The sequence below is a fragment of the Otolemur garnettii genome, unplaced genomic scaffold (genome assembly GCF_000181295.1).
Source record: "Otolemur garnettii isolate 467f Iridium unplaced genomic scaffold, OtoGar3 scaffold00070, whole genome shotgun sequence".
Lineage (NCBI taxonomy): Eukaryota > Metazoa > Chordata > Mammalia > Primates > Galagidae > Otolemur > Otolemur garnettii.
Window position 1 is genome coordinate 2604141 of NW_003852465.1, and position 7727 is coordinate 2611867.

General features: G+C 38.6%; 1 protein-coding gene across 1 annotated transcript in view; it reads left to right on the forward strand.

Annotated features, from left to right (window-relative positions):
• The window catches only part of PDZRN4 (PDZ domain containing ring finger 4), a 364567-nt gene that overhangs the window by 118574 nt on the left and 238266 nt on the right, over nucleotides 1–7727 (forward strand). The window lies entirely within an intron of this gene.

Sequence of the window (7727 nt, forward strand, 5' to 3'; positions counted from 1 at the left end):
TCCATTCTTGTGATACTTTGCTCAGAAGAACATTCTCCAGCTCCATCCTTGTGAACATGAAGGACGTAAAGTCCCCATCCTTCTTAATGGCTGCATAGTATTCCATGGTGTACATATACCACAGTTTGTTGATCCATTCATGGATTGATGGGCACTTGGGCTTCTTCTATGACCTGGAAATTATGAATTGGGCTGCAATAAACATTCTGATACAAATATCTTTGTTGTAATGCAATTTTTGGTCATCTGGAAATATACCTAATAAAGGAATTGCAGGGTCAAATGGCAGGTCTATTTTTAGTTCTCTAAGTGTTCTCCAGATGTTTTTCCAAAAGGAACGTATTAGTTTACATTCCCACCAGCAGTGTAGGAGTGTTCCCTTTTCTCCACATTCACGCCAACTCCTATAAATTTTAATAACTGTCCTTACTGTTTTTAATAACTGTCCTTACTATTAGTACAATCAGAGGTACCAAAAACTACTAGATCAATCTGAGAGTGCAAGAAGTACCTTCAAAGTAATACCTTCAGCAGCCCAAGTAATTAAGAGTAAATTAAATTTTTTAATTTTCTCAAAGTAAAAATACTCTTTCTTTTCTTTCCTGGAAAGGAGTTGTTGTTGCAGATTATATGTGAGTTGCTATGCATTCAATGCAATAATTCTTCAACTAATCACCCCAGAAACATTTCTGATACTTCAGTTAGATCACATCATCAAAGAGTTTTAAATATCCAGCTTTAAATTATAGCATATTGTGCTGTTTTAGTGTAGCTATTTTCCTCTGTAACAATTGAGACCAAAATGATGAGAGAATTTCTGAAATGGATTTAAACTCAAAATATCTGAAATATGAATAGGCTCTGGGGAAGAGTAATTAACATCACAAAATTGCAAATTACGCCAGTGATTTTAGAAGTACAATCTATTCAATGAACCAATCGGAATAAATGCAGGAGATGTTTAAGTCTTAGGAACGTGAGCTTGATGATTATGAAAAGCAGAGAAGCAGTAGGTAGTTTGGACAGCATTTCACTTAAGTTGCTTCATGGTTTTAGAAATGTTAAATATTCTTAATTATTTCCTATGTTTCAGTGGATTTATCTGGCCATTTCTAAATAAGAATGCTTATATACAAATATGGCAATGACCACATAAACCTAGAAACAACAGCATCCACCAAGGTGGTTATGGATTTGAAGGACTACAACTATTAGATCTGAGTGAGAAACAGAGGAATCAAAAACTTGAAAGAGAAGGTAAAATGGAATCCAAACACTTTTGAAGGGATTGGCATTTACATTTTTTAGGTATAAAAGGAAAGCAAAAGAGAGCTGTGGGCATATACATTTGTAGATCTGGTTGTAAGGAATTTGGCATCTGGTGATTTCTGTTTTCACTGTAAAATATGAAGATAGAACATTAACTAAGAGAGTCAAAGAGCTAGAGTAGGAGAAGCGAGAGGATACTATTGGAAATGTTCATCTCAGCAATCAGGAAGTGAGATTCGCTGAGAAACAGAACTGCCTGCAGCATCGAGGGCCCATTTGGGATGTAAGGTCATGAAGTGACCCTGGTTCTACAGTTTTCTCCAGGTACACCCAAGGGCTCAGGGAGGAGCATTAAGAAAGCAGATGGTTGTGTTCACCTGTATTACGAGCTTTGCAAGGAAAGTACAAAGGAGGAGGAGAGAAACAATGTGACAGAGGGTGTGATTCTCATAACGGACGTGTGCCTGTAAGGTGGAGAAGTGAAGGTAAGAGGAAGGTGGGCAAAGAAGAACATTCAGTGAGTTCAAAGCCTTGCGGACCATAATGTTGTAAAGAGAGTAGGTATTTGCGTAAAGAAGAGAGAAGACTAGGAATCTGTGGTCTCGGGATAGAGTGTTTGCCTTTCAGTTTGTAAATGGTGCTGATTCTGATGATGTGACTCAGGTAGGAAGTGTTGTGAAGGGGAGACCATCTGAACCAAGGAAGTTAAGACCCCAAGGGTCTAGTGAACTGGATGGATCAGCCTGCCTTGAGATGAGGTAACCAAGTCCAGCTAGAGTTTATATGGTGAGGGTAACTGGGCCCAGAGGGGAACTCATTGTGAATCAAGAGAAGGGACCAAGACATGAGTGCAAATAGCTTCAAAGAGGTAGTGAAGGAAAAATAGCAAATACTGCAAGAAGAAGATAAAGAAATGGTCTGGAAGAGGCAATAGGTGGAGAGAGATGGTGTAACGAGAAGTTTCTTCCCTTCCTTGAAGTACAAGGAATAGCAAGGATGATAACAATGACAAAATAGCCTATGTACTGTGGGCTTGTTACTGTTGCAAATGCTTGGCCTGGACTCACCCACTTCACCATTACAGTCGTCCTCTGAGGAGTAAGACCTATTAGCACTGTCCGCATATTAGTAAATCAAGGCAAGAAAATTTAAGTAATTCTGCCAAAGTCGCATAGCTAGTAAGTGACAAAGGTAGGAATCAAAGCCTGGCAGCCTGAGCCCCTAAATCGCTGCACAACTGCCTTTGTCCTTAATTGAGAGTTGAGAGAATCAACACCCTGGTAGGAGAATGTGTTCACAGAGTTTCAGGTTGCTCTGAGACCATGTGGTAGCAATGAGCTAAGATTCTGAGATGGGTAAGCATGGGTCCTGAGGGTTCATGCTTCAGTCAGGCTTAGGCAGTTTGAGTGTCCCAGGAAATCTTCTTTCTCGGCAGCCACACATTCTAGCATTGCAGCTTCTTCCTACCTCGCACCCCTGCCTCCCTCACCTTGAGCCAAGGAGGGACCCTAACTGGACCTCAGTCTGACAGGATGGTAGAACAGACTGCCTGCTCCATGCCTGGGGACAGTCTGGCTCTGCCATTCACTTTCAGACAGGAATCCTCACTTATTATTGCTTGCCTGTTGGATTCTGAGTTCCAGTCTCCGATTCCTTGCCCTCTTGTCTGGTCTTCTGTGGACTGAAGTCTTGAAACTTTCGTTTTGCTTTTTACTCCGTCCTTCATCACAGATCCCCAGTATGACTTGCAATTTGACAAGAGAAAAAATTATTCTGCAATGTCCTGTTATCTTTTATCCCAGAGTGTTCTGGCAGGAGATCTCTCCCATTCTTATAGACTATTGAACCTTCACAGTCGTCAAGTCGTGTTAAAGAAGAGTCCGTCGTTATGAAGAGCTATGGGCAGGCAAGTGCATCCTGACCCGTGAGATTCACCGTATTTTCCTGTGCTTTGATATGAATATCAGGATTCCAGAAGGCTCTTTGTTGGCTCAACCAAAGTACTTTTCATAAGTACTAAGAGTTTGGACAATTAAATATTTCATAACCCTGGGCCAAAGTGAAATTTTCCTCTCTTCCTAATTCAAGATGGGACTTTCAAGATGCTGACAGGAACCCTGATTACTGGCTGACCATTTACCACTCTGTTGGTGGGTTTTTGTTATTGTTTTCTTTTATGCACACCTCTTGGGCAAAGGCCATCCTTTTCTCTGGAAGACTCCCCTAAACCTTTGCCTCTTCATTAGCATTTGAATCTCTGGGAGCCTAGAAGGCCGCCTTTGCTAGCATTGCTCCCGTCTGAGTCCATCAGAACAGAATCTTTCACAGGCCGCCTCCCCTGCGCCTTTCATTACTCTCCCATCTTTGTAGTGTTTTTGTTTAGTTTGGTTTTGTTTACCCTTGAATACCAAGAGTCTGCCTTTGGTAGCACACTCCATGTAATGAAGCCTTGGAAGTATTTGGGGGTGGGGGAGACCTTAATGAAAAGCTGAAAGAAGAAAGCGAGAAAGAAAGCGGCGGGATTGATGACTGTTGTTCTAAATGCAGATGGCACTGATTAGTTTGCTGAGATCCTTCTCTGAAATCCTACTCTGAAACCATCACCTCCTTATCTCCAAGTCAGCCTTCCTGCCAGAAGTGATGGCTGGGACAATGCAGATGGCTCTCCAGTAGGAGCTTCTCTCAGAACCCAGGCCTTATCAGGGCTGTGACTGGCAAAGGCTGTCATTCATGCTGTCACTCACAGTGGGCACACAATGGATCACGTCTGCCTTGCACATCACAGATAACTCGACTTACTGGGGCTGGATTTAATTCCCTGGTTAAAAAAGAGGAGGAAAGATAAATCATTGATTATAGAATATCTGATTTCCCTTTAATTCACTTGTCACTGAAACTGTAACCTTGTGTTCTAGAGTAGTTACATTTGTCAGCATCCTTAATTTTAATATGATATTTTTAAAAAAAACTGCCATATATTGAAAAGTCAGAATAAAGTATATGTGAATCTTTTAACTCTGTGACAATCTTTTTCTTTGAAAAGAAGCAGTGTAGTTTTGATGTGCTTTGGAATTCTTATCCTAATATTTTAAAGTAAAATGGGCGTCAGTGATCTCAATAGAGGATTCTTGAAAGAAAAATTGGTTAGGTAAAAACAAAAATATAAAGGTATTAAAAATAAAAGGCATTTTGAGTGAAATTCTACTGTTTATGCAGTCCTCTGCATGGTGACAGCAGAGGGTTCATTTACACTTCTAAAGCAGCTTAGTAGATTGACAAAGATGTTTGAAACCAAGCCATCATAATAATCACTGTTTGTTCACGACCACTGAATGTTATTGTACATCACAAATGCTGTACTTCTTACAATGTATTAAAATCATGTCTTAGAAGGAGTCATAATTCTTACCTCGGTTAATTATTGGGTTTGGGAAAGCTAATTAATGATGTCAGACCTGATTTGTTTTGCTGTTGAAGGAAGGTATGCAAGATTTTTAAGATAGGCAAACACTCCTTGGTATACAATAAAACATATTTATAATGTTTGCCCAAGATCTTAGTTTTTTCACTGGCTTATAACACTGAGAATGAAGAGGCTAATATTACTTTATGGATTTTTGCTCAGTGGTAAGACAATAGCCACAATGTTCAGGAAAACACATGGCGTTAACATGGCCAAGTTGTATGTATCTGGGTGTCCATGAATTTTACAAGCATGGGAAACTATGAAATGTGACTCTGAATATCCTACCTCAAGCAACATGCTACCTTGGTATCTAATTTCTGGTCATATTTTTAATGTTCTTATCCTAATATTATTTATCCAGCGAATTGTAACTATAAAAGGGTACTACCAGGTTTATTAAGACATTAACTGAAATAAAACAGTGCCTTTCAGGAAGAGCAGACTGGTCCACATAACAACTACTTTTAGGATAGGCATATAAATTAAAAAATGTTCTTTCAGAAATAATTGTAGCTCTCTCCATATTTGTACATATGAGTGCAAACTAAGGCGATATTGCTCCTAAGTTAACAATTCTCATTTGAAAGTATTCATGGCAGGCCTGCACAAAGACATAATCCATTGTCTTTACTTTTCAATGAATATGACCTGTTATAAAAACCTACAGATATGTTGATCCCAGAGTTCCATTTCCTTCAATATGAAGTCATTCCTTGAAATCCAACAGAGATAACCCATCTTTGACTCCAGTGCTCTCCTTTCCTTGAGTGGACACACCAAGACTATGAAAGGAAGGATGCCAGGCTACCAACACAGGTGATCTCCTAGAGACCACAAGACTCATTCTCTTACTATGCGCTGTCTTTTGTTTGTTTGTCTATTTGTTTATTTGTTTCACAGGCAGGGTCTCGCTATTTTTCCCAGGCTGAACTCAAACTCCTGGGCTCAGGTGAATTACAAGTCATCCTCCCAAATAGCTGGGCTGATAGATGCCTGCCACTGCACCCAGCTCCTATGTGTTATTTTTATAGTTTCTTCTCATCTATTATAGCCTAGATGACTATTTATAATTAGGGAAAATGGAGGGAACATTTTCTATAACTATATTCTATTCTCTTAGAAAATATATCTAAATACATGGCTGCAGTATGTAATTTTGTAGTTTAGAAAGAATATTTAATCGTTGTCCCGATCTTTTAATGTTGTATTTCAATAGTAAAATGTAACGTAGCACAGTAAATAAGTTCATTCATTCATCTTGTATTTATCAAGTGCCAACTCATTCCATTCTTATCTATGTCAAAATTAGTAAGGTTTGTAAGCAACATGTGAAGATTAGAATTATGAATTTATTTTAATGGAATGTCATCCTTAAGGTGAAACTCTTATAGGCTTATTTTTCTATTTTGAATCATATTCAAATGGTTCTTTATGAAACATATGTGGGAAAAATACCATAGGTCACAAAAGATAAGTCATTTTTATTTTGTTTTCTTTTGGTTTTGGTTATATGACCTACATAAGCACTAGGAAAAGGAGGTCATCAGCCATATGCATAGTTAGAGGATGGCTGTAACTATATATACAGATAGATATATCCAGACATCTATAGTCAGTGTGTGTATATATATATACACATATGTGAAAAATATATGTATATATAGATATGTATGTATAAATATAGCCATATAGAAATGTATGTATAGATATAGCCATACATCTATAGCCAGTATATATACATATGAAGAAAAATAACATGTCTATTGTAATGGAAATATAGGAGTCTCTTCAGCATTTTAACTACTCTTCCAGGTTATATAGAATGGTAGGAGGAATTGTGTTAGCTATCAATTGCTGCATCGCCAACTATCTCAAATCTTAACAATTAAAAGTAACACTTATTATCTCAGCTTCTTAAGGTCAGGGGGCAGGTTAGCTGGGTAGCACTGGTTCATTGTCTGTCAGAAGTTGGAGTCACAATGTAGAGCAAGAATGCAGCCATCTGAAGCCGTCACTCTGGCCTCAGAATCTACTTTCTATTCACTCATGTGGCTTTAGGCAGGAGGCTTTAGACCCTTGATGGTTGTTGGTTAGAAGCTTATTTTCTTGCTACTTAGCCCTTACCACGGCTCATGACAAGTAAACTGACTTAAGCAAGAGAACAAGAGAACAATACAAGAGATGAAGTTTTTATAAACTTATCTCAGAAATCACATGCTATTTCTTCTTCCCTACTGTTACTACAGACATTCCTGATACAGTGAATCAGGGTATCACACAAGGCATGACTAGCAAGCCACAGAGGTCATTGGGAGCCACATTGGAGGCTGAGATCAAAAATTTCTCATCTACTTCCCAGAAGTTTTCTGGAAGACTCTGACCCAGTTAGGTCTGTCTTTAAATCAGTGATTCTCAAATGAGGATGAGGAGATAGAGATTTGAAAAACCACGTTCAATTTATAGTGTAATTTTATATTTGAAGTAAGGAAACATACAGTTTTTTAGAGTATAGACTAAATAAAATTAAACTTGCCCACTGTTTCTGTGCTCATGACGGTATGTGATGTGTATTGGTCATACTTTAAGGGAAAACTAAAGTCACAATCTGGGTGTGAAATTTGTACTTCTGTTCCTAAGAGTTTTTTTGGGTTTTTTTTTTGCAGTTTTTGGCCAGGGGCTGGGTTTGATTTTATATTTACTTGTACTAGTGAGTTTTATACTGTCATGTTTCTATGATCATAATTATTATCCTTTTGTTTCCAACTATAGCATTGTCTTCAACATTTCTTGTAAGATACATGGGGCTGGCGCCCTACTCCTTTGAGCCACAGGCACCATCTGAGTACAATTTTTTTAATGCTAAAAATACTTTAAAATAAAACTAGAAACTTGTGGTGAAAATATAGATCTAGGCTCGGCGCCTGTGGATCAAGCAGCTAAGGCGCCAGCCACCTACACCTAGGGTGGCGGGTTCGAATCCCCAGCCCGGGCC